Source organism: Doryrhamphus excisus, linkage group LG12 (assembly GCF_037039965.1).
Source record: "Doryrhamphus excisus strain RoL-2023G ecotype Guam linkage group LG12, RoL_Dexc_Guam_v1.1, whole genome shotgun sequence".
NCBI classification, from domain to species: domain Eukaryota; kingdom Metazoa; phylum Chordata; class Actinopteri; order Syngnathiformes; family Syngnathidae; genus Doryrhamphus; species Doryrhamphus excisus.
Window position 1 is genome coordinate 9,080,803 of NC_136368.1, and position 26,853 is coordinate 9,107,655.

The window sequence follows — 26,853 nt, forward strand, 5'->3', positions numbered from 1 at the left end:
CACTCACTGTGATAATGTATTTCAAGCAAGCTTTGTGGCTTTGTGGTGATTTTTTTCCCATATATGGCACATGTGTGCCACGTCCAAAAAAAGCACTCCACTCACTCGGAGAAAGGCCTCCGAAGAGCATTTTGGCACTTATGGAACACATTTAGTGTGATGTGCTTGATTGCATGACACAGACAACCATTGTTCGCAAATGCACTTTATTCGCTCTGAAAAAAATTGTGAGCCATGGATGTTACGGCGGCCCACTGCGAGCCAGCGGAAGGTGCCAGGAGGCTCATTCCAAGTGTGCCTGACGGAGCTTCGCATCCCGTTCTATCTGCAACAATTTCATGTGGCTGAGAAGCACTGCTGCGGAGTTAGAGCGAAAATGAGAAAAAGTGTTTCACTCGCTGTGAAAATGTATTTCAAGCAACCTATAGGCTTTGTGTTAATATCTTCTCCATATATGGCACATGTGTGCCACGTCCAAAAACGCACTCCACTCGCTCAGAGAGGGATGGGGTTAGGGTTATTGTTAGTGTTAGGGTTAAGGTTAGGGTTAAGGGTTAGGGTTAGGGTTAGGGTTAGGGTTAGGGTTAGGGTTAGGGTTAAGGGTTAGGGTTTTGGCACTTATGGAACACATTTAGTGTGATGTGTTTTATTGCTTGGCACACACAACCAATGTTCAAAAATGCACTTTATTCACTTTAAAACACATTGTGTGATGATATGGCGGGTCATTGTGAGCCAGCGGAAGGTGCCAGGAGGCTCATACCAAGTGTGCCTGACGCAGCTTTGCATCCCGTTCTATATGCAACAGTTTCATGTGGCTGACAAGCACTGCTTGTGGAGTTAAAGTGAAATTGAGAAAAAGTGTTTCACTCGCTGTGATAATGTATTTCAACCAACCTATAGGCTTTGTGGTAAAAATCTTCTCCATATATGGCACATGTGTGCCACGTCCAAAAAAGCACTCCACTCGCTCAGAGAAGAGAGGTTAGGGTTAGGGTTAGGGTTAGGGTTAGGGTTAGGGTTTAGAGTTAAGGGTTAGGGTTAGGGTTAGGGTTAGGGTTAAGGGTTAGGGTTAGGGTTAGGGTTAAGGGCTAGGGTTTTGGCACTTATGGATAATGTATTTCAAACAACCTCTAGGCTTTGTGTTGAAAATCTTCTCAATATATGGCACATGTGTGCCACGTCCAAAAAAGCACTCCACTCGCTCAGAGAAGAGCGTTTTGGCACTTATGGAACACATTTTGTGCGATGTGCTTTATTGCTTGGCACACACATCCATTGTTCGAAAATGCACTTTATTCACTCTCAAACACATTGTGAGCAAAGGATGATACGGCAGGTCATTGTGAGCCAGGGGAAGGGTTAGGGTTTAGAGTTAAGGGTTAGGGTTAGGGTTAAAGGCTAGGGTTTTGGCACGTATGGAACACATTTAGTATGATGTGCTTTATTGCTTGGCACACACATCCATTGTTCGAAATGCACTTTATTCACTCTCAAACACATTGAATCAGAATCAGAATCAGAAATGGTTTATTGCCATGTATGATCAAACACATACTAGGAATTTGTTTTGATATAGTAGGTGCATACACATCTATTAAAAAAGAATGAAAAATACAAAATATGAAATACAAAATATGAAAATACAAAATATACAGAATAACAGTATAAATATATGTACACAGTCTGTTTTTGTTTGTTATTCCGGAAGTGCAGTCTGATTGTTTTTCCTAAGAGTCCAAACTGAGCGTTAATGTAACGCATATAATGAAAGTGTCAAAGTGGCAGGATGAGGCAGAGGTGGGGTGTGAGGAGTGTCAGGTGGGGTTCCGGGCCTTGTTGATGAGGCTGACAGCAGACTGGAAGAAACTGTTCTTGTGGCGTGAGGTTTTGGTCCTGATGGACCGCAGCCTCCTGCCAGAGGGGAGCGTCTCAAAGAGTCTATGTCCGGGGTGAGAGGGATCGGCCACAATCCTTTCTGAACGCCTCAGGGTCCTGGAGGCGTACAGATCCTGGAGGGACGGGAGATTGCAGCCAATCACCTTCTCTGTAGACCGAATGACATGCTGCAGCCTGCCTTTGTCCTTAGCAGTGGCAGCAGCGTACCAGATGGTGATGGAGGAGGTGAGGATGGACTCAATGATGGAGGTGTAGAAGTGCACCATCATTGTCTTTGGCAGGCTGAATTTCTTCAGCTGCCGTAGGAAGTACATCCTCTGCTGAGCCTTCTTGATGAGGGAGCTGATGTTCGGCTCCCACTTGAGGTCCTGGGAGATGATGGTACCCAGGAAGCGGGAGGACTCCACAATGTCAATTGTAGAGTCACAGAGGGTAATGGGGACAGGAGAGGCTGAGTTCTTCCTGTTGTCCACAACCATCTCCACTGTTTTTAGGGCATTGAGCTCCAGGTTGTTCAGGTTGCACCAAGTCGCCAGATGGTCAACATCCCACCTGTAGGCGGACTCGTCACCGTCAGAGATGAGTCCGATGAGGGTGGTGTCGTCCGCAAACTTCAGGAGCTTGACATACTGGTGACTGGAGGTACAACTGTTCGTGTACAAGGAGAAGAGCAGAGGAGAAAGAACGCAGCCCTGGGGGGATCCGGTGCTGATGGTTCTTGTATTGGAGAAGTGTTTCCCCAGCTTCACACACTGTTTCCTGTCAGACAGGAAGTCTGTAATCCACCTGCAGGTGGAGTCAGGCACGCTCAGCTGGGAGAGCTTCTCCTGGAGCAGAGATGGGAGGATGGTGTTGAATGCAGAGCTGAAATCCACGAACAGGATCCTAGCGTAGGTTCCTGCGGAGTCCAGGTGCTGGAGGATGTAGTGGAGGGCCAAGTTGACTGCATCGTCTACAGACCTGTTGGCTCTGTAGGCAAACTGCAGGGGGTCTAGGAGAGGGTCGGTGATGGCTTTTAGGTGAGAGAGCACAAGGCGCTCAAAGGACTTCATGACCACGGAGGTCAGGGCGACGGGTCTGAAGTCATTAAGTCCTGTGGTCCTTGGCTTTTTGGGAACAGGGATGATGGTTGCAGTCTTGAAGCAGGCGGGCACGTGGCATGTCTCCAGTGAGGTGTTGAAAATCTCTGTGAACACTGGAGACAGCTGATCAGCGCAGTGCTTCAAGGCGGACGGAGACACAGAGTCCGGTCCAGCTGCTTTCCGGGGGTTCTGTCTCCTGAAGAGTTTGTTTACGTCTCTCTCGTGGATGGAAAGAGTCGTCACTGAGGTGGATGAGGAGGGGAGGGCCACTAAGGCAGGTCTTGGTGGAGATTGCTGGAGCTGGAGCTGTTGGAAGGTGTCAAGGGGGATGGTTGCTGGACTGTCCTTTTGTCTTTCAAAGCGGCAGTAGAACTCGTTCAGGTCGTTGGCTAGGCGTCGATCGTTGATGGAGTGGGGGGCTTTAGGCTTGTAGTTGGTGATCTGCCTGAGCCCTTTCCAGACAGACGCAGAGTCGTTAGAATTGGTGTTGGAGCTTCTCAGAGTACAGTCGTTTAGCCTCTTTCACCGCCTTGCTAAACTTGTACTTCGACTCTTTATATTCGTTTGTGTCGCCACTCCTGAAGGCCTCCTCCTTCGCCAACCTTAAATGTCTGAGTTTGGCTGTGAACCAGGGTTTGTCGTTGTTGTAACTCACCCTGGTGCGTGATGGAACGCAGCAGTCTTCACAGAAGCTGATGTAGGACGTCACAGCCTCTGTGTACTCATCCAGACTGTTGGTAGCAATCCTGAACTGTGAGCAAAGGATTATACGGCAGGTCATTTTGAGCCAGGGGAAGGTGCCAGGAGGCTCATTCCAAGTGTGCCTGACGCAGCTTCGCATCCCGTTCTATCTGCCACAGTTTCATGTGGCTGAGAAGCACTGCTGTGGAGTTAGAGCGAAAATGAGAAAAATTGTTTCACTCGCTGTGATAATGTATTTCAAGCAACCTATAGGCTTTGTGGTAAAAATCTTCTCCATATATGGCACATGTGTGCCACGTCCAAAAAAGCACTCCACTCGCTCAGAGAAGAGCGTTTTGGCACCTATGGAACACATTTAGTGTGATGTGCTTTATTGCTTGGCACACACATCCATTGTTCCAAATGCACTTTATTCACTCTCAAACACATTTTGAGCAAAGGATGATACGGCGTGTCATTGTGAGCCATTGGAACGTGCGAGGAGGCTCATTCCAAGTGTGCCTGACGCAGCTTCGCATCCCGTTCTATCTGCCACAGTTTCATGTGGCTGAGCAGCACTGCTGTGGAGTTAGAGCGAAAATGAGAAAAATTGTATCACTCGCTGTGATAATGTATTTCAAGCAACCTATAGGCTTTGTGGTAAAAATCTTCTCCATATATGGCACATGTGTGCCACGTCCAAAAAAGCACTCCACTCCCTCACAGAAGAGCGTTTTGGCACTTATGGAACACATTTAGTGTGATGTGCTTTATTGCTTGGCACACACATCCGTTGTTCGAAAATGCACTTTATTCACAGTCAAACACATTTTGAGCAAAGGATGATACGGCAGGTCATTGTGAGCCAGCTGAATGTGCGAGGAGGCTCATTCCAAGTGTGCCTGACGCAGCTTCGCATCCCGTTCTATCTGCCACAGTTTCATGTGGCTGAGAAGCACTGCTGTGGAGTTAGAGCGAAAATGAGAAAAAGTGTTTCACTCGCTGTGATAATGTATTTCCAGCAACCTATAGGCTTTGTGGTAAAAATCTTCTCCATATATGGCACATGCGTGCCACGTCCAAAAGCACTCCACTCGCTCAGAGAAGAGCGTTTTGGCACTTATGGAACACATTTAGTGTGATGTGCTTTGTTGCTTGGCACACACATCCTTTGTTCGAAATGCACTTTATTCACTCTCAAACACATTGTGAGCAAAGGATGATACGGCAGGTCATTGTGAGCCAGGGGAAGGGTTAGGGTTAGGGTTTAGAGATAAGGGTTAGGGTTAGGGTTAAAGGCTAGGGTTTTGGCACTTATGGAACACATTTATTATGATGTACTTTATTGCTTGGCACACACATCCGTTGTTCGAAAATGCACTTTATTCACTCTCAAACACATTTTGAGCAAAGGATGATACGGCAGGTCATTGTGAGCCATCGAAAGGTGCGAGGAGGCTCATTCCAAGTGTGCCTGACGCAGCTTCGCATCCCGTTCTATCTGCCACAGTTTCATGTGACTGAGAAGCACTGCAGTGGAGTTAGAGCGAAAATGAGAAAAAGTGTTTCACTCGCTGTGATAATGTATTTCAAGCAACCTATAGGCTTTGTGGTAAAAATCTTCTCCATATATGGCACATGCGTGCAACGTCCAAAAAAGCACCCCAGTCACTCAGAGAAGAGCGTTTTGGCACTTATGGAACACATTTAGTGTGATGTGCTTTATTGCTTGGCACACACATCCGTTGTTCGAAAATGCACTTTATTCACTCTCAAACACATTATGAGTAAAGGATGATACGGCAGGTCATTGTGAGCCAGGGGAAGGGTTAGGGTTAGGGTTTAGAGTTAAGGGTTAGGGTTCGGGTTAGGGTTAGGGTTAAAGGCTAGGGTTTTGGCACTTATGGAACACATTTAGTATGATGTGCTTTATTGCTTGGCACACACATCCATTGTTCGAAATGCACTTTATTCACTCTCAAACACATTGTGAGCAAAGGATGATACGGCAGGTCATTGTGAGCCAGGGGAAGGGTTAGGGTTAGGGTTTTGTTAGAATAAAATGTAGATACAGGTATTATTTTGTTTGTTATCACGCTTATATCCATTTGCTTAGATAATAGAGAGTTTTGAATGTGCTGAAGAAGGAATGTTCCCGTGACCCTGATCAGAGACCCCCCAGTGACCCCCAGGTCCTGGAGGTGCCTGGATGCACCAACAGCGACTCTGCAGATGCTCATGTTAATCCTGCAAGAATGTGTCAAGATAAAGAACTCATAAAACATTAAAAGTAGAGCATTTTGGAGACAATGGTCTCCTTACGTGATGTCCGTGCTTATTGCACTTGCTGTTGCCCTTCTTTTGTGCGCCTTATGTGGACGTTGTTGTATCTCTATCCTGAAGGTTACAATCACATGGACTGTGGATTTAACCATGGCACTAATGACAACAAGGTAAATGAAATGTAACCCCTACTGGTGGCAGGTGGCAGCGATGACAGTGATGATGACTAGGACAGCCATTATAGATATGCTCCTGACGTGTTTCTGACTTGTACTTTGACTCAGATAACGAGAACACTTCCGTTTAAATGTAAGCACATTTTCTGACAAAGATGACCTGCGAGGAAACAACCAAGAGGAGACCCGAAGAGCGACTGCAAACAGATAAAAGCGTGATAAACAGGAGGGAAATGTTAGAATAAAATGTAGATACAGGTATTATTTTGTTTGTTATCACCCTTATATCCATTTGCTTAGATAATAGAGAGAGTGTTTGAATGTGCTGAAGAAGGAATGTTCCCGTGACCCTGATCAGAGACCCCCCAATGACCCCCAGGTCCTGGAGGTGCCTGGATGCACCAACAGCGACTCTGCAGATGCTCATGTTAATCCTGCAAGAATGTGTCAAGATAAAGAACTCAAAACATTAAAAGTAGTTGCTCTCACATACAATCACACACACATAGACAAACAAATACAGCTTGTGCAACTGCCTTCTCCACCCCCCCTTAGAGTTGCACGACCATGTAGTAGGGACCCCCGAAAGAGAATAAAAGGAGAGGAGTGTGAACTGCATATTCAGAGTGGAGCGGCATGTCACTGGGTATGTTGTTTCACTCTCCTCGCTGCGAGCAACTTTGAATATTGTTGTCTGTCTCTTCTGTATTTCTGTATTTAAGTGTTGTTACAAGTGTCACAGGAGTTTGAACCTGACATTTACTTGGTCCTTCGAGCCGGATCCCAAGATACCTGAGGAGTCCAGTTGTGGAGCGGACAAGACAGAAAGACCGTGGCCACGGCAGACAAAACCCTTTGATGGGCTGTCTTCTCAGCTCAACAACTGGAAGCTGAAGGTTGACGGGATACCGACGGAAGAGAAGACAACAAACAGTAAGACACTTTTGATCAGAGTGTGAGTCCCTTTGTGTTAAAGCAGGGGTGGGCAAACTGAGACCTGGGGTCCGCATGCAGCCCGCTAAGTGTTCTTGACCCCTAGAACTGAGTGCGGCCCGCGGGTCAATAATGTTTGTCACCTGGTGCTAAAAGCCTTGTGTATACTCGTCGCTGGCAAGCAAAAGATACGGACTCGACAGTCTTCTGTAGGAAGACGAGCTGGCAGTCTTTTGTGATAAGGCGGACTTGGCAGTCTTTGCAGTAAGACGGACTTCTAGTCTTTTTGCAATAAGACGGACCCGGCAGTGTTCTGACTGTAGAAAGGAGTTGTCTTGTGTAATAAGACGGACCCACAGTGTTCCTGCCATAGAAAGGAGTTGTCTTGTGTGATCAGACGGAGTTGGCAGTTTTTTGTATTAAGACGGAGTTGGCAGTTTTTGTACAAAGATGGAGTTGACGGTCATGGCGGTGAAAGGCCTTTTCGGGGTTTGAATGTGAAAACGTTTTCAAAGTACAAATGAGTGTGTGAATGGGAGATTTTGTCACTAGACATGTCTTCATATTAAAGAGTGAGAAAAAGAGTAAGTCTTTGAGGAAGCAGAGGCAAGAATTCTCCGCCCTCACCGGGGTAGAAGCTTGTAGACAGAATGTACGAAGCTATCCCAACACTACTGGATGTTGGAATTGCGGTGAAGAAGGTGTCATGCCTGTCATCGCCTACCCCGCCTTCACCTTGAAGACCCCGCCTCCTGCCTGATTGCGCTCAGGTGTGAAGGTGTTACCTTCTTGCTATTTATTGCCTCTGATGCCTCCTGTCTGGTGCAAGTTCGTTGTACATTCATGTCTCGTCCTAGCACTCCTTGTTATCGTCTCGCCTGGTTTTCGACCCTTGCCTGCTTTTCGACCACCCCTCCTGCCTGCCGCTCTCGGATACCGTTGCCTTATTGGACTGACTTACCGTGTACTGACCTTCACCCTCGTGTAGTACCTGCCAACTCTGCCTTTGGGTCCTCCTTCCCACATCCCCTCGTGACAGCGGAGTTGGAGTCCGTTCGACAGGCGCTCCGGACGCAAGGACAGCGCCAGAGCCAACAAGAGGAACAGCTTGCCGCTCTGGGCACGGCGTTGCAATCCCTGTCGGAGCGACAGGACGCCATGGCTGGGAATCTAGGCTCCCAGCTTAACTCCCTGCTGTCGGCTCTTCAGCCCGCTGCTCAACCCGCGGCTCCAGTGGATCCAGCAGCGGCTCCGCTCCCTCCACCGGTCCTGACCTCCGCCTTGCCGACCGCTACGTGTCCACAGTTGTCACGGCCGGAGTGGTTCTCGGGCGAGTCGGGCGACGTACGCCCCTTTTTGACCAAGTGTGAACTCCATTTCGAACTTCAAGCCCCTGCATTCATGTCAGAACGTGCCCGGGTGGCTTTTGTGATCTCCCACCTCACGGGCAGGGCAGGAGCGTGGGCCACCACGGAATGGAGCCGTCGGTCCGCTGTGTGTGAGTCCTACGCAGCATTCTCCAAGGCACTGGAGCAAGTGTTCCAATGCCAGCCGTCCGGCAGAGAAGCAGCTCGCTCCCTGCTTCAGCTACGTCAGGGGCGTCAGCGTGTCACCGACTACGCTGTCAAATTTCGCGCTCTCGCGGCTAACAGCGACTGGAACGCCCCCGTGTTGTTAGACGCATTTTTTCTTGGACTGTCCCCCCACATCCGTAAACAAATGATCCCTCTGAAACTGCCAGGAACAATTGATGAACTCATTGCCTTGGCTGTCATGATAGAGAAGCGCCTTCATGATCATGAGGAGGAGAGCAGGTCGCGCGGGCGAGATTCCACCACACACTGGGGTGGCAACCTAGGGCACGTCAACAACGTCCGGCCCACCCCTAGCGCCGTGCCACTTGCTAACCCGCCTGTCTCCAGAGGAAAGGACCTGCCGCCGAAGTGAGGGCAGGTGCTTTTATTGTGGTCAAGGGGGACATCTAGTGGCTAATTGTGGGGTCAAGATGGGCAAAACAAGCAACCGGGGACATGGCTCGGTGAGTCGTAATGTCATTATCAGCAATCCTACTCTCTATAAACCTTTGTTCCAATTTTGCTGTCAGCATACATCCATCATGGTACCTGTATTTGTGGACTCTGGGTCAGATGCCAATCTCATTAGTACTTCTCTCGCCAGGAAACTAAAGCTTCGCCTGTGCCCTCTACGACACCCCCTAACGGTGAAGGCGGTGGATGGAAGTTCTCTGGGCAAAATTAGTCACAGAACTCATCCGGTCAAGATTTCATTTCCAGACAGTCACACAGAAAAACTAAGTCTCCATGTATTCTCTAGCTCTGATCATGAAGTTATTTTAGGGCACCCTTGGTTAAAGCAGCATAACCCCCACTTCGATTGGGCATCTGGTCAGATCGTCTCTTGGGGGCCCGGCTGTCAGGACAACTGTTTGGTGACTGCCAAAACAGTGATGGAACAAGGGGAGGTCAATCTAGCCTCTGTTCCAGAGTGTTACCACGATTTAGCTGCTGTGTTCAGTAAAGTCAAGGCCAAGTCACTGCCCCCCCACCGGGTCCACGACTGTGCTATTGACCTGTTGCCAGGAACCACACCCCCACAGGGAAGACTCTTTTCCTTGTCCCCTCCCGAACGTCGTGCTATGGAGGGATTATCAGGCCTTCCTCATCTCCTGCGGGGGCTGGTTTCTTTTTCGTAGAGAAAAAAGACAAATCCCTTCGGCCATGCATAGACTACAGAGGACTTAACGACATCTCCATCAAGAACCGGTATCCCCTGCCCCTCATTGCCACCGCCACTGAGCTCCTGGAAGGAGCTAAGATTTTCACCAAGCTGGATTTGCGTAACGCTTATCATCTGGTCAGGGTACGAGAGGGTGACGAGTGGAAGACGGCCTTCAACACCCCAACCGGACATTATGAGTACTTGGTGATGCCCTTTGGATTGACCAATGCCCCAGCAGTGTTTCAGGGCCTTGCCAACGACGTTTTGAGGGACATGTTAAATATTTTTGTGTTTGTTTATCTTGATGACATTCTTATTTTTTCTCGCGATGAATCTACTCATGTGCAGCATGCCAGGAAGGTGCTGCAAAGACTCCTGGACAACCACCTATTTGTGAAGGCCAAAAAATGTGACTTTCACCAGTCCTCTGTATCATTTTTAGGGTTTATCCTATCCGAGGGGAAGGTGAGGATGGATCCGGGAAAAGTCTCCGCTGTTGCAGAGTGGCCCACTCCTTTGTCTCGTAAAGATGTTCAAAGATTTCTGGGATTTGCACATTTTTATCGTAAATATATCAGAAACTTTAGCTCGGTAGCCTCTCCTCTCCATGCTCTCACCTCTCCGCACAAACCGTTTCACTGGACTTGAGTGTGAGAAAGCTTTTGTGAAGCTTAAGGATGGTTTCACCACAGCCCCGGTGCTGGCCATCCCTGATCCCCATCTGCAGTTTGTGGTTGAAGTGGATGCGTCAGATATTGGAGTCGGAGCCGTCCTGTCCCAGATCGGTCCTAAGGACGGTAAACTGCATCCATGTGCCTTTCTGTCAAAAAAATTGTCTTCAGCAGAGTGTTGAAGACATTGGGGATCGTGAATTATTGGCAGTCAAGACAGCTGAAGAATGGAGACACTGGCTGGAGGGGTCTACGCTGCCGTTCCAGGTATGGACTGACCACAAGAATCTGGAATATCTCAAATCCGCCAAGAGATTAAATTCTCGACAGGCTAGGTGGTCATTGTTTTTCAGCCGTTTCAATTTTACCTTGTCATACCGTCCTGGTTCCAAGAACACCAAGCCTGATGTTTCGTCCCGTATTTTTTTCCCGTCGGAAAAGGAACCTGAGGTCGCAACCATCCTACCTAACTCATGTTTTGTCTCTGCCGTGCAGTGGGCAATAGAAGATAAGGTCAGGGAGGCAGGACTTGAAGTGCCTCGGCCCCCAAACTGCCCTCCAGATAAATTATTTGTTGTGGAAACCATGAGGGGTCCAGTCATTCATTGGGCTCATACCAATAAAACCTCATGCCACCCGGGGGTGAAAAAGACCATGTTTGTAACCCAGCAACGCTTTTGGTGGCCCAACATGGCGAAGGATGTTTCTGAATATGTCTCTGCCTGTCCTGTCTGTGCAGCTAACAAATCTTCACCACAGAAACCAATGGGAGAACTCAGGCCCTTGTCTATTCCCCACCGGCCCTGGTCCCATATCTCGTTGGATTTCGTTTGTGGACTGCCCCCGTCAGAGGAGAAGACGGTGGTACTCACAGTCGTGGACAGATTTTCCAAGATGTCAAGGTTCATTCCTTTTGTTAAAATTCCCTCGGCCAAAGAAACGGCCGAGGCACTACTGAACAATATATTTTGCATTTTTGGTTTCCCGCAGGACATAGTGTCCGATCGTGGTCCTCAATTTGTCTCCTTGTTTTGGAAGGAATTTTGTGTCTTGCTGGGATCCACAGTCAGTCTCTCATCTGGATTTCATCCCCAGTCTAATGGACAGGCAGAGCGGATCAACCAAGTGCTCGAGACAAAGTTGCGGTGCCTCGCCTCTCAAAACCCCTCTTCTTGGGCTAAACAACTCTTGTGGGTGGAGTTGGCCCACAACACCTTGCCTAGCGCATCCACCGGTATGTCTCCGCATCACGTGGTATTTGGTCACCAACCCTCCTTGTTCCCCTCGCTCGTCAAGGATTCCGTTGAGCTCCTCCGCCTTGGCCTTGGTGGGGCGCATCAAGAGAGTTTGGCAGAGGGCTCGCAACAACCTTCAAAGACAGTCTGATATCTACAAGGTGACGGCGGATCGTAAAAGAATTCCTGCTCCTGCCTATACGGTGGGCCAAAGAGTTTGGTTATCCTCCAAGACCCTTCCTCTGAGAGTGGAGTCGAAGAAGCTGGCCCCCAGGTTCGTTGGCCCATTTCCAATCTCCAAAGTGATTAATCCTGTCTCTGTTTGTCTAAAACTACCTAGGTCCATGCGAACCCACCCATTCTTTCATGTAAGTCAGATCAAGCCTGCAAAAACCAGCACCCTGGTCCCACCAGCCAGCCACCCGCCGCCTGCCCGAATCATTGAAGTCAGGAAACTGCTGGCTTCCCGACGACGGGGCCGAGGTTGGCAGTATCTCGTCGACTGGGAGGGGTATGGACCTGAGGAACGCCAATGGGTACCCTCCCGGTTCATTTTGGATCCCTCCCTCATCGAAGACTTTCATTTAGCTCACCCTGAGGTTCCTGGGCCGTCAGGAGCCGGCCATTGAGGGAGGGGTTCTGTCATGCCTGTCATCGCCTACCCCGCCTTCACCTTGAAGACCCCGCCTCCTGCCTGGAGAGATTATAGCACATACCCTTGTCCAGAAAACCGAACAATGCAACCTAGTTCTAAGATCACTATTGTAACAAGATGATTGGTGTTCCTGACAAGTTGCAGTGTCTTCTTCTTTCCCATACAGTGCCTCAGTGTCTCAGAGTGGTCCATGATCTTTATCGCACACCTCCACCCTTGCCTTGCCAACAACAACATCCTGATACAACAGCATTCATGAGTCCTCTCATCTCATCAGCCATGCCATTAGGTCCAGTTTTATCTTCACCAAGACCTGAAGAAGGTCATCACATGAACTGTAGTCTGACAGCAAACAATCACCGCCAGACATGCATTGTGACTCACTTTCCAAGACTACTGAAGAGTTCAGAAGACGTTTGCTGACATGGTGTTTATGGTGACGACAATCACATCACCAGCCACTAAAGTGGAATGTGGCCGACTCAGAACTGGACAGGATCACACCTTTGATGCAAGGACAAGCCAAGCACCAGAATCTAGAAGTGGCAACAAATGGCCACCAGCAAGGAGGACATCCAGAGGAGAGACTGGAACAGCAATATGACCCTGGCATGTGCAGCAAAGGAGACTTTGGACCAAAGACTTGATGAAGGACTTTCTTAACAAGCATGGTGGAAGGAAGCAAGGAGGTGGGGTGTGATGGGATCATGCCTACTCTGACTCATCTGATGCCAAGGATGACAATGAAGTTGACAGTAACGCACGCACACACACACACACACAAACACACACGCACACACACAAACAGTACTAGAGAACAGACGTGTGGTGTTGATGTAGAGACAAATACCACTATGACATTGTATATAACATGAGCGGAACATGTGCAGTAGTGACATTACTGATTCCAGTATATTTACCCAATGAATGTTGACATGTTACTAAATGCTATTTTTGAAGCAGATGAACATCACCTCCCAAAATACTTCCAAACGAAAAGGGAGGTTCCAGACACCGACTAGATGATGAAAGACAATCCCACTTACATCGATGCCATCAGCGTGCCACGAGGGGTACCACCGGAATACAAACTAGTCAATCAGATTGCAGTGGGTTTGGAGGAAAATGTTATCCCATGGATAAGTTAACAAAAATGTGAATAGGATTAACTACTACCTCCACTATAACATACAGAAGCTTGGGAACTACACCGAGGCCGGACTCACAGCAATTGGAGAAAAACTCCATGCCACGTCACTCATGGCCTTCCAGAATCGCATCGCCTTGGATGGATTAATGGCACATCAGCAAGGAGTGTGCGCCATGCTTGGCGACCAATGTTGCATGTCCATCCCCAACAATACAGATTCCACAGGAATGCTGATGCGTGCAATCTCTGGTTTAGAGGGGCTAAACACCAAGATGAAGAACACTGGTGTTAACACTGAGGTGTTTGGTGACTGGTGGAGAGCATTTTGGAGACAATGGTCCCCTTACGTGATGTCCGTGCTTATTGCACTCGCTGTTGCCCTTCTTTTGTGCGCCTTATGTGGACGTTGTTGTATCTCTATCCTGAAGGTTACAATCACATGGACTGTGGATTTAACCATGGCACTAATGACAACAACGTAAATGAAATGTAACCCCTACTGGTGGCAGGTGGCAGCGATGACAGTGATGATGACTAGGACAGCCATTATAGATATGCTCCTGACGTGTTTCTGACTTGTACTTTGACTCAGATGATGAGAACACTTCCGTTTAAATGTAAGCACATTTTCTGACAAAGATGACCTGCGAGGAAACAACCAAGAGGAGACCCGAAGAGCGACTGCAAACAGATAAAAGCGTGATAAACAGGAGGGAAATGTTAGAATAAAATGTAGATACAATTATTATTTTGTTTGTTATCACCCTTATATCCATTTGCTTAGATAATAGAGAGAGTGTTTGAATGTGCTGAAGAAGGAATGTTCCCGTGACCCTGATCAGAGACCCCCCAATGACCCCCAGGTCCTGGAGGTGCCTGGATGCACCAACAGCGACTCTGCAGATGCTCATGTTAATCCTGCAAGAATGTGTCAAGATAAAGAACTCAAAACATTAAAAGTAGTTGCTCTCACATACAATCACACACACATAGACAAACAAATACAGCTCGTGCAACTGCCTTCTCCACCCCCCCTTAGAGTTGCACGACCATGTAGTAGGGACCCCCGAAAGAGAATAAAAGGAGAGGACTGTGAACTGCATATTCAGAGTGGAGCGGCATGTCACTGGGTATGTTGTTTCACTCTCCTCGCTGCGAGCAACTTTGAATATTGTTGTCTGTCTCTTCTGTATTTCTGTATTTAAGTGTTGTTACAAGTGTCACAGGAGTTTGAACCTGACAGGTTTAGAGTTAAGGGTTAGGGTTAGGGTGAGAGTTAGGGTTAAAGGCTAGGGTTTTGGCACTCATGGAACACATTTAGTATGATGTGCTTTATTGCTTGGCACACACATCTGTTGTTCGAAAATGCACTTTATTCACTCTCAAACACATTGTGAGGAAAGGATGATACGGCAGGTCATTGTGAGCCAGCGGAAGGTGCGAGGAGGCTCATTCTAAGTGTGCCTGACGCAGCTTCGCATCCCGTTCTATCTGCCACAGTTTCATGTGGCTGAGAAGCACTGCTGTGGAGTTAGAGCGAAAATGAGAAAAAGTGTTTCACTCGCTGTGATAATGTATTTCAAGCAACCTATAGGCTTTGTGGTAAAAATCTTCTCCATATATGGCACATGTGTGCCACGTCCAAAAAAGCACTCCACTCGCTCAGAGAAGAGCGTTTTGGCACTTATGTGTAGCAGCATAGGAGTATATCCATATCTCCCTATGCAGCGTGTTCCGTTAAACAGAGCTCACTGCTGGCCAATCATTGTGTAGGTGGAGAGTATGTAAGCAGCGCTCCTCTCACTGCTTCTTCCTCTGCACTTCCGTCTGTGTACTTCCGGGTCAAGTGTCCAACTGAGACAGTGATCGGTGTGCTGCTGGGGTATACGTGTCTTTCGGCGTCCTATTGTGGTGAGTGTTATCTCTCCCTCTCTCTCCGTTGCTGTGCATGCTCGTAGCTTGCTAATGCTAGTGTGGTCATAGGTGAGACGCCCGTAGCCGCCTGGGTTTACTCCCTCCCTCGCTCCTCTTATGTGCCTGTGTGTCTGCTTAGAAGGTATGTAGAGTCATTAACATAGGTCGTAACCGCATCATTGTCGGCCATATCATTAATTTTAACATCTGCGATAGGTGTAATCTGCCTGAATGCCAGCTAACACGCCGCTGCATGTGATGTCATCGCCAGCCGTCTGAGAACGCCGCTGCTTTGTCTCCCGCTGCTTTGTCTCCGCTACTTTGTCTCCGCTACTTTGTCTCCGCTACTTTGTCTCCGCTACTTTGTCTCCGCTACTTTGTCTCCGCTACTTTGTCTCCGCTGTCTTGTCTCTGTGGTTGCTTCCGCTGCTTCGTCTGCGCTGTCGCAGCTTGCCTTTACTGACTGCTCTCCCGCTGCTGTGCTACGGCTTGCTACTGGCCTGTTGCGCTACAGCTCGGTCTTGTGGCTTCCCCTAGCTGGGAGCTTAGCGCTGGTAGCCTCTGACTGCGCTCTGGACTGTTCTGCCTGCTGTGATCCGCCCGCGGCTGGACTGTGATCGACTTGCCAGGCCGCTTGGCCTCTCCTGACAGACAGACACTACGTGCAATTTTTATTATTATTTTAGAGTTTCGCTTTTATTATGTGTGTGTTTTAGTGGTGTTTTTGTTCAGTTACAATTGCATAGGTTTTCCTTTTGCTTTTGTTTAGATTATTTCTATAAGTTTACCTTTTTGTTTTAGGATTATTTTGACATAGTTATATTTTCTGGCCTAGTTGCCTTATTTGATTTTGGGAATTGGGTGGGTTTTCCTTGAGTTGTTCCTTCTTTTGTTTATCATATGTTGTTTTGCTTGTTTAATTTGTGTGTTTATTGGCTCAACTTTCAATTTAGTTAGTATAATTTTGTTATTTTTGTTTAATTGCTTTATTATTTGGTTTTCGACCCCACTAATTGTTTTATTTCCTTTTCAGTTGCTGAGGATCGGTGGTGGTGCTGGTGGTCTGGGTGGCGGTATCCCCTCCTTCTGTGTGCGGTGCTCCTCTGGGATTTAGTTCTCTTTGCACAACCCTGTGTGTGTGTCACGTGTGACTGGGTGCTTTTTGGGTTGTTTTGGGGTGGATCCCTCCCCCCCTTCGCTAGCCCATTGTCCACCTGGTAAGCCTCAGCACCTGATTAGGTTTCCCTCTTCCCCTTCTTGTGTGTGTGGTATTTTAAAAAGATATTAAAACTTGTTAATAAAATCTATTAATTTTTTTATAATGTGAACCATGTCTCCAGCCTCATGAGTATAATGAACCTGTGTATGCTTTAAGAGGGAATAGAAAAAGAAATTGACTCTCTGGGTGAAATTCCCAGGGTGGCGTTGTCTGGTCCTCGAAAATCTCTGGTGTAAGCCAGTATTCTTCCACTCCCTACCACTGCCACATATGGAACACATTTAGTGTGATGTGCTTTATTGCTTGGCACACACATCCATTGTTCGAAATGCACTTTATTCACTCTCAAACACATTGTGAGCAAAGGATTATACGGCAGGTCATTGTGAGCCAGGGTTAGGGTTAGGGTTTAGAGTTAAGTGTTTGGATTATGGTTAGGGTTAGGGTTAAAGGCTTGGGTTTTGGCACTTATGGAACACATTTAGTATGATGTGCTTTATTGCTTGGCACACACATCCATTGTTCGAAATGCACTTTATTCACTCTCAAACACATTGTGAGCAAAGGATGATACGGCAGGTCATTGTGAGCCAGGGGAAGGGTTAGGGTTTAGAGTTAAGGGTTAGGGTTAAAGGCTAGTGTTTTGGCACTTATGGAACACATTTAGTATGATGTGCTTTATTGCTTGGCACACACATCCATTGTTCGAAATTCACTTTATTCACTCTCAAACACATTGTGAGCAAAGGATTATACGGAAGGTCATTGTGAGCCAGGGGAAGGTGCCAGGAGGCTCATTCCAAGTGTGCCTGACGCAGCTTCGCATCCCGTTCTATCTGCCACAGTTTCATGTGGCTGAGAAGCACTGCTGTGGAGTTAGAGCGAAAATGAGAAAAATTGTTTCACTCGCTGTGATAATGTATTTCAAGCAACCTATAGGCTTTGTGGTAAAAATCTTCTCCATATATGGCACATGTGTGCCATGTCCAAAAAAGCACTCCACTCGCTCAGAGAAGAGCGTTTTGGCACTTATGGAACACATTTAGTGTGATGTGCTTTATTGCTTGGCACACACATCCGTTGTTTGAAAATGCACTTTATTCACTCTCAAACACATTGTGAGCAAAGGATTATACGGCAGGTCATTGTGAGCCAGGGAAAGGTGCCAGGAGGCTCATTCCAAGTGTGCCTGATGCAGCTTCGCATCCTGGTCTATCTGCCACAGTTTAATGTGGCTGAGAAGCACTGCTGTGCAGTTAGAGCGAAAATGAGAAAACATGTTTCACTCGCTGTGATAATGTATTTCAAGCAACCTATAGGCTTTGTGTTGAAAATCTTCTCCATATATGGCACATGTGTGCCACATCCAAAAAAGCACTCCACTTGCTCAGAGAAGAGCGTTTTGGCACTTATGGAACACATTTAGTGTGATGTGCTTTATTGCTTGGCACACACATCCGTTGTACGAAAATGCACTTTATTCACTCTCAAACACATTGTGAGCAAAGGATGATACGGCAGGTCATTGTGAGCCAGCGGAAGGTGCGAGGAGGCTCATTCCAAGTGTGCCTGATGCAGCTTCGCATCCCGTTCTATCTGCCACAGTTTAATGTGGCTGAGAAGCACTGCTGTGCAGTTAGAGCGAAAATGAGAAAACGTGTTTCACTCGCTGTGATAATGTATTTCAAGCAACCTCTAGGCTTTGTGTGGAAAATCTTCTCCATATATGGCACATGTGTGCCACGTCCAAAAGAGAACTCTACTCGCTGAGAAGTACCGAATCCTAATGTAGCCAATGATGAACGTCCCACAATCCTTGTGTATCGTACATGGACACAGGATGATGTAAAGAAGGCCTTAGATAGTGTCACACCTGTAAAAGAGGATGCTGTAAGATTTATTACAGACATGAACAACTTGAGAATGTCATACCACCTGAAAGGAATAGAAGTACAACAAGTGTGGATGACAGCCTTAGGGCCAGAGTGGTGTCTGTGTAAAGGAAATTGGAGCCCCACATATGGCAATGGCCAACCTGTGGCCCATGATGACCCCACATTGGAGCAAAGAATCAATCAGTTGGAAGAGAGAGTCCTAGCAAAGTTCAGGAAAAGAGCTAATTACACAACAATAGGACAATGCAAACAAAAGCATGACGAATCATTTGATGAGTATAGAGTGCGTATGATTACGGTATTCAAACAAAATAGCGGCCTTGTTGAAGATGATGAACCCATAGGCCCATACCAACAACAGTTAAAGAACGCGATACATGCTAATTCAAATCCTGGCATAAAAGGGTGGGTTGATAAACATTTCATCGGAATGCCCACAGCTACTATGGCAGACTATATCATGTACGCGCAGCATGCAGAAAAGGTGTTAAATAACAAAAATAAGATGCAAAAAACAGACACCTTTGTTATAGATGACGGAGAAATCCTCTTTCAAAGTCAAGGGAGAGTCAGAGGAAAAGGTAGAGGAAGAGGTAGAGGAACAGGTAGACAGAATGTGCGAAGCTATCCCAACACTACTGGATGTTGGAATTGCGGTGAGGAAGGTCACTTCTCCCGTGATTGTGTCAAAGGCCAGTTTAGAAGGCAAGACCAAAAGCCATATTCAGCATGACTAGGGGTGTCTAAACAAATACAACCAGAACAAAATGATGAACCAGTAGTAGAATTAAATCTACAAGAGATATTTGCCTTTGAACATCCCCGACCGGAAGTCACATTGGAAGTGAATGGTAAGACAATCAGATTTCTTTGTGACTTGGGAGCATGTAGAACAACTTGCAGGGAAGAATTTCCACATTTCAGATCTGCAGGCAATACATGGCTCAGGACAGCAGGAGGAGATTTGACAATAGCAATCAACTCCCTACCAGCAACTATTAGAGACCCGCAAGGGGGGGCATGTAAACTATCCATCCTCCTAGCCCCACAATGTCCAGCAAATTTACTAGGAAGAGACGCAATGGGAGCATTGGGTCTTGCCCTAGTTCCCACAGACAAGGGCGAACTGGTAGTGAGGCGAAAACACGAATTACAAAGTAGCTTCGTGTTGCAAGGGAAAGGGGAACCAAGGTATATCTATTCCCTGGACATCCCAAACAAGCCTCCCTCGAGCATAGGCACTAGCCTCCTTCAGGAAGCGTTACCATTGCTTCAAATAGTACAGGATCAAATGCCACCAGATGAACTGCATGTAACCATTAATTTAAGACAAGACAGCGGACCCGACCTAAACTATAAGAAGAGATTAGAAAAAGCTACACCTGCAAAAATACTCCTTACACATTTGTATACTGATGGAGGAAGTACTGCAGCAGTAGCCGTGACATTAAAAGAACTTGACCCATTGTATTATGGGTGGACGAAGCCACATGTATCACTCTACAAAGAGTCGGATGACAAATGGGAAGACACAGGGCAGATAATACAAATTGGGATGAATGCCAAAGACTGGACTGTAGACCCACAGGGGTATGAAGTCAGTGAATCCACAGGACTATTGAGAAAACCATTGTTCTGGACAATTCAGGTTAATTTTGGCAGACACATAATAGATTCAGCTTGATCAACTTATGTTTTGACCGAAGAGGAAGAAAACAAATTAAAAAACATACCAACAATATTGTGGTCTCTAGATACATCAGACGTAGGACTAATTAAAAGAGCCCAACCTGTACAAATTAAAGCTAAAAACAAAAGGTCATGTGTTAGGCAATACCCAATAAAACCAGATGCATATGAAGGAATAAAACCAGTGATAGAAGAATTGTTAAAAGCTAAAGCCTTAGTAGAATGTAACAACTTAAAATGGAACATCGTTATTTTTTCAGTGGGAAAAATCACCACTCTCTGTGGGATGGAGAATGATACAGGACAAGTTGTAAATCAAGCTGTGGTGGCAAGAGCACCTTGTGTGCCTGACCCACACACATTGTTAAATTCTTTACCAACAGATGTCACATAGTTCACCATAGTAGACATCAGTAATGCATTCTTCTCCATTCCAATAGAGAAAGAAGGTTTAGGTTTGCAGGAAAAATATACATACACACGCTTACCACAAGGATATTGTGAAAGCCTGACGATTTATTCACAAGCAATGATAGCCATTATGTCTATGTTTAACCCCCAAATGAAAGCCAGATATTACTATATGTAAATGACATCCTACTAGCATCAACAGATAGGAAGTCATGTGAGGAAGACACAATAGCCTTGTTGCATCAATTAGCAAAAGAAGGCCATAAAAGTGGGTAAAACAAATGATGTCCTTTTTAGGATTCACTAATTAGATGTAGATGTTGGATTCCGAACTATGCACAAATAGTGTCACCATTAACAAACTTAATGTATAAAAATGATGTCACTCTTACAGCGGAATGAGGAGGCAGAAAAAGCATTTTGTGAAAAAAAAAAAGAGTACTGGTAGGAGGTACGATTCTAGCACTGCATGATTACAGCAAAACATTTAAACAAACAGTAGATTATAAAGGTGTGAAGTGAGACTGAGGTCATGTACTCAGTCTTACCAGGAGTATGGTGCAAAGAAACAACCAATAGCGTACTACTCTTCTAAGTTAGATGCAGTCGCATGCGCCATCTTACATTGTGTGTGGGCTGTAATAGCAGCACCTAGTATAGCCGTGGAAACAAGTGCATGCGGTTTCCACCCTGCTATTACAGACTAACATGACATTTTTGTCTCCTGCTAGACATCTGTCATGTATGGCGACACTTTTGTCCCAACCACACTTAACACAGCGATGCACCGCGCTCAACCCAGCAACTCTTCTACCACTCCCTGAGGAAAGCGAAACACAATGATTGTGATGAACTAACAACACAAACTGCAAAGTGTAGACCAGACATATTAGATCAGGCACTAACATAAAGAGGAGATTTTTGTAGATGGTTCCTTGAAGAAAAATGATTTTGGAAAAACAATAACAGGCTATGCAGTCGTTACACAAGTTACAGGGTTGAAAGCAGAGCCGTTACCATCCTTTTATTCTGCACAAGCAGCAGAATTTACATGCAAATTAATGAAAGGTCAAAAGGTGACAAATTATACCGATAGCCAATATGTATATTCAACAGTACATACCTTTGCACAATACTGGAAAAACAGAGGTATGATAACATCAACGGGAAAACCAGTAACTCATGCATGATTATTAACAGCATTACTAGAAGCAGTGCAATTACCAAAACAAATTGCATTGCATGTAAATACATGGGACATACAAATAATACTAATACCCTTAGGAAATGCGTTCGCTGACAAAATGGTAAAACAAGCGGCACTAAAGGAAATGAATCATCTTAACACAGAAAAATTACAAGTAGACCTTGAAATATTGGCTGATGTGCAACAACAAAGTCCAAAACAGGAAATTGACCACTGGCTTAGGAATAAAGCAACCCTGGACAAAAAAGTTTATATGTCGACAGATAAGAAACCAATCTGGCAAAAAAAAGTGTAAAAGTGGGCTGATATTTTGAGCCATGGTGTTACACATGTCTCAACAGGAGGGATGTGTCACACTATTAACACCCACTTTAATTCGTATTTTAAAAATCTTATTCAAAAAAATTTTGTAAAGCGTTTTTAACGTGTGCAAAACACAACGTCCAGGATAACTTGTGACCGAGGCATGGCCAATTTCCGAAACCACAATATTAATTTCAAGTACTACACATGGACTTTATTGAGCTAAATAAAAGTGAAGGAAAGTCAGCCCTGATTCTTGTATCCCAGAGCTGTTGTAGATTGGCCTCAGATGGGATGGAGTAGGGATTATGTGTATGAGGTGGACCAGGATCCTGTTCCTGGACCAGATACTTGCTCCTTCACCCCATTATCTTTATTACCTCCTGAGTTTAGTTTTCCAATGAGTGAATGACCATAAATGCCTGAGACCATCCTGGCCTTTTGGTTCTCCCACAATGATCTCTGAAAAGATAACACGAGACGCAGCACAGGATGCTGTGTCCTGACCTTCTACTAACTTCACTAGAGGTTGACAGGTACTGATCACAGTTTAACATGGTATTCATCTAATCTGCATGGAATATACATATTTTCAATGAAACAGAATTAGACTACAGCAGTCACATTGTAAATCAAATTGTAAAAGAAAAAAAAAAAAGGAAAGAAAACAGGAACAATGTTCCACATGGACTTAAAGAACCATAGCGCGTACCATCCCCAAAGTGGAGGACTGGTAGAATAGAAAATGCATGGAAGAAACAAAGCGTCCAAGGATACAATGTTTAGATCTTGTTAAATTACACATAAACATGACGGCACAAATGGTTTGAGTCCATATGAAACGTTGTTTGTTACACCTCATAGGTTGACACAGTCCGAAAATGTGTAGGAAACTGATGACGATTCCACTTTGATAGAAGACATGAGTCTGACACCAGGAGACTGAGTGTTGAGTAAAAGTGTAAAAAAAGAAAACACTGGCACTCTCCCAAGTGGGAAGGGCCTTATCAAGTACTGTTAACGACACCAACAGCATTAAGAATTGTAGAAAGAAACACTTGGATACATCAAACACATTGTTCGGGAGTCTGACGAGGAAGGTAAAGACCAGTCTGTGATGCAGGGGACTTCAGAGTCCTAGACTCTGAGGCATCGTGCTGAGCAGTGAAGATTATAGCACATACCCTTGTCCAGAAAACCGAACAATGCAACCTAGTTCTAAGATCACTATTGTAACAGGATTGGTGTTCCTGACAAGTTGCAGTGTCTTCTTCTTTCCCATACAGTGCCTCAGTGTCTCGGAGTGGACCATGATCTTGATCGCACACCTCCACCCTTGCTCTGCCAACAACAACATCCTGATACAACAGCATGCATAAGTCCTCTCATCTCATCAGCCATGCCATAGTGTCCAGTTTTATCTTCACCAAGACCTGAAGAAGATCCATCACATGAACTGTGCTCTGACGGCAAACGATTACTTCCAGACTGAAGAGTTCAGAAGATGTTTGCTGACATGGTGTTTATGGTGACGACAATCACATCACCAGCCACTAAAGTGGAATGTGGCCGACTCAGAACTGGACAGGATCACACCTTTGATGCAAGGACAAGCCAAGCACCAGAATCTAGAAGTGGCAACAAATGGCCACCAGCAAGGAGGACATCCAGAGGAGAGACTGGAACAGCAATATGACCCTGGCATGTGCAGCAAAGGAGACTTTGGACCAAAGACTTGATGGAGGACTTTCTTAACAAGCAAGGTGGAAAGAAGCAAGGAGGTGGGGTGTGATGGGATCATGCCTACTCTGACTCATCTGATGCCAAGGATGACAATGAAGTTGACAGTAACGCACGCACACACACAAACACACACGCACACACACAAACAGTACGAGAGAGCAGACTGTGGTGTTGATGTAGAGACAAATACCACTATGACATTGTATAACATGAGCGGAACATGTGCAGTAGTGACATTACTGATTCCAGTATATTTACCCTATGAATGTTGACATGTTACTAAATGCTATCTTTGAAGCAGATGAACATCACCTCCCAAAATACTTCCAAACGAAAAGGGAGGTTCCAGACACCGACTGGATGATGAAAGACAATCCCACTTACATCGATGCCATCGGCGTGCCACAAGGGTACCAGACGAAAACAAACTAGTAAATCAGATTGCAGCGGGTTTGGAGGAAAGTATTATCCCATGGATAACAATTAACAAAAATGTGGATAGGATTAACTACCTCCACTATAACATACAAAAGCTTGGGAACTACACCGAGGCCGGACTCACAGCAATTGGAGAAAAACTCCATGCCACGTCACTCATGGCCTTCCAGAATCGCATCGCCTTGGATGGACTGCTGGCACATCAGCAAGGAGTGTGCGCCATGTTCGGCGACCAATGTTGCATGTCCATCCCCAACAATACAGTTTCCACAGGAATGCTGATGCGTGCGATCTCTGGTTTAGAGGCGCTAAACACCAAGATGAAGAACACTGGTGTTAACACTGAGGTGTTTGGTGACTGGTGGAGAGCATTTTGGGGACAATGGTCTCCTTATGTGATGTCCGTGCTTATTGCACTCGCTGTTGCCCGTCTTTTGTGCGCCTTATGTGGACGTTGTTGTATCTCTATCCTGAAGGTTACAATCACATGGACTGTGGATTTAACCATGGCACTAATGACAACAAGGTAAATGAAATGTACCCCCTACTGGTGGCTGGTGGCAGGTGGCAGCGATGACAGTGATGATGATTAGGACAGCCATTATAGATATGCTCCTGACGTGTTTCTGACTTGTACTTTGACTCAGATGATGAGAACACTTCCATTTAAATGTAAGCACATTTTCTGACAAAGATGACCTGCGAGGAAACAACCGAGAGGAGACCCGAAGAGCGACTGCAAACAGATAAAAGCGTGATAAACAGGAGGGAAATGTTAGAATAAAATGTAGATACAATTATTATTTTGTTTGTTATCACCCTTATATCCATTTGCTTAGATAATAGAGGGAGTGTTTGAATGTGCTGAAGAAGGAATGTTCCCGTGACCCTGATCAGAGACCACCAGTGCCCCCCAGGTCCTGGAGGTGCCTGGATGCACCAACAGCGACTCTGCAGATGCTTATGTTAATCCCGCAAGAATGTGTCAAGATAAGGACTCATAAAACATTACAAGTAATTGCTCTCACATACACACACACACATAGACAAACAAATACAGCTCGTGCAACTGCCTTCTCCACCCCCCCTTAGAGTTGCACGACCATGTAGTAGGGACCCCCGAAAGAGAATAAAAGGAGAGGACTGTGAACTGCATATTCAGAGTGGAGCGGCATGTCACTGGGTATGTGGTTTCACTCTCCTCGCTGCGAGAAACTTTGAATATTGTTGTCTGTCTCTTCTGTATTTCTGTATTTCTGTATTTCTGTATTTAAGTGTTTTTACAAGTGTCACAGGAGTTTGAACCTGACATTTACTTGGTCCTTCGAGCCGGATCCCAAGATACCTGAGGAGTCCAGTTGTGGAGCGGACAAGACAGAAAGACCGTGGCCACGGCAGACAAAACCCTTTGATGGGCTGTCTTCTCAGCTCAACAACTGGAAGCTGAAGGTTGACAGGATACCTACGGAAGAGAAGACAACAAACAGTAAGACACTTTTGATCAGAGTGTGAGTCCCTTTGTGTTAAAGCAGGGGTGGGCAAACTGAGACCTGGGGTCCGCATGCAGCCCGCTAAGTGTTCTTGACCCCTAGAACTGAGTGCGGCCCGCGGGTCAATAAGGTTTGTCACCCGGTGCTAAAAGCCTTGTGTATACTAGTCGCTGGCAAGCAAAAGATACGGACTCGACAGTCTTCTGTAGGAAGACGAGCTGGCAGTCTTTTGTGATAAGGCGGACTTGGCAGTCTTTGCAGTAAGACGGACTTCTAGTCTTTTTGCAATAAGACGGACCCGGCAGTGTTCTGACTGTAGAAAGGAGTTGTCTTGTGTAATAAGACGGACCCACAGTGTTCCTGCCATAGAAAGGAGTTGTCTTGTGTGATCAGACGGAGTTGGCAGTTTTTTGTATTAAGACAGAGTTGGCAGTCTTTCACAATAAGACAGAGTTGGCAGTTTTTGTACAAAGACGGAGTTGACGGTCATGTCGGTGAAAGGCCTTTTCGAGGTTTGAATGTGAAAAGTGTTTTGACAAGAGTCACAGGAGTTTGAACCTGACATGCAGATAGAACGGGATGCGAAGCTGCATCAGGCACACTTGGAATGAGCCTCCTGGCACCTTCCGCTGGCTCACAATGACACGCCGAATCATGCTTTGCTCACAATGTGTTTGAGAGCGAATAAAGTGCATTTTCGAACAATGGTTGTGTGTGCCAAGCAATAAAGCACATCACACTAAATGTGTTCCATAAGTGCCAAAACGCGCTTCGGAGGCCTTCTCTGAGCGAGTGGAGTGCTTTTTTGGACGTGGCACACATGTGCCATATATGGAGAAAATTTTGATCACAAAGCCCATAGGTAGCTTGAAATACATTATCACAGCGAGAGAAACACATTTTCTCATTTTAGCTGTAACTCCAGAGCAGTGCTTCTCAGTCACCTGAAACTGTTGCAGATAGAACGGGATGCGAAGCTGCGTCAGGCACACTTGGAATGAGCCTCCTGGCACCTTCCGCTGGCTCAATATGACACGCCG

At 46.1% G+C, this 26,853-nt stretch overlaps 1 long non-coding RNA gene across 1 annotated transcript; it reads left to right on the forward strand.

The window, feature by feature from the left end:
• Nucleotides 1–15,333: 15,333 nt before the first annotated feature.
• On the forward strand, nucleotides 15,334–16,543 carry LOC131137487 (uncharacterized). The gene is made up of 3 exons (XR_013629590.1): nucleotides 15,334–15,415; nucleotides 15,488–15,560; nucleotides 16,452–16,543. It is a non-coding gene; the product is annotated as an uncharacterized LOC131137487 (long non-coding RNA).
• The last annotated feature ends 10,310 nt before the right edge of the window (nucleotides 16,544–26,853 follow it).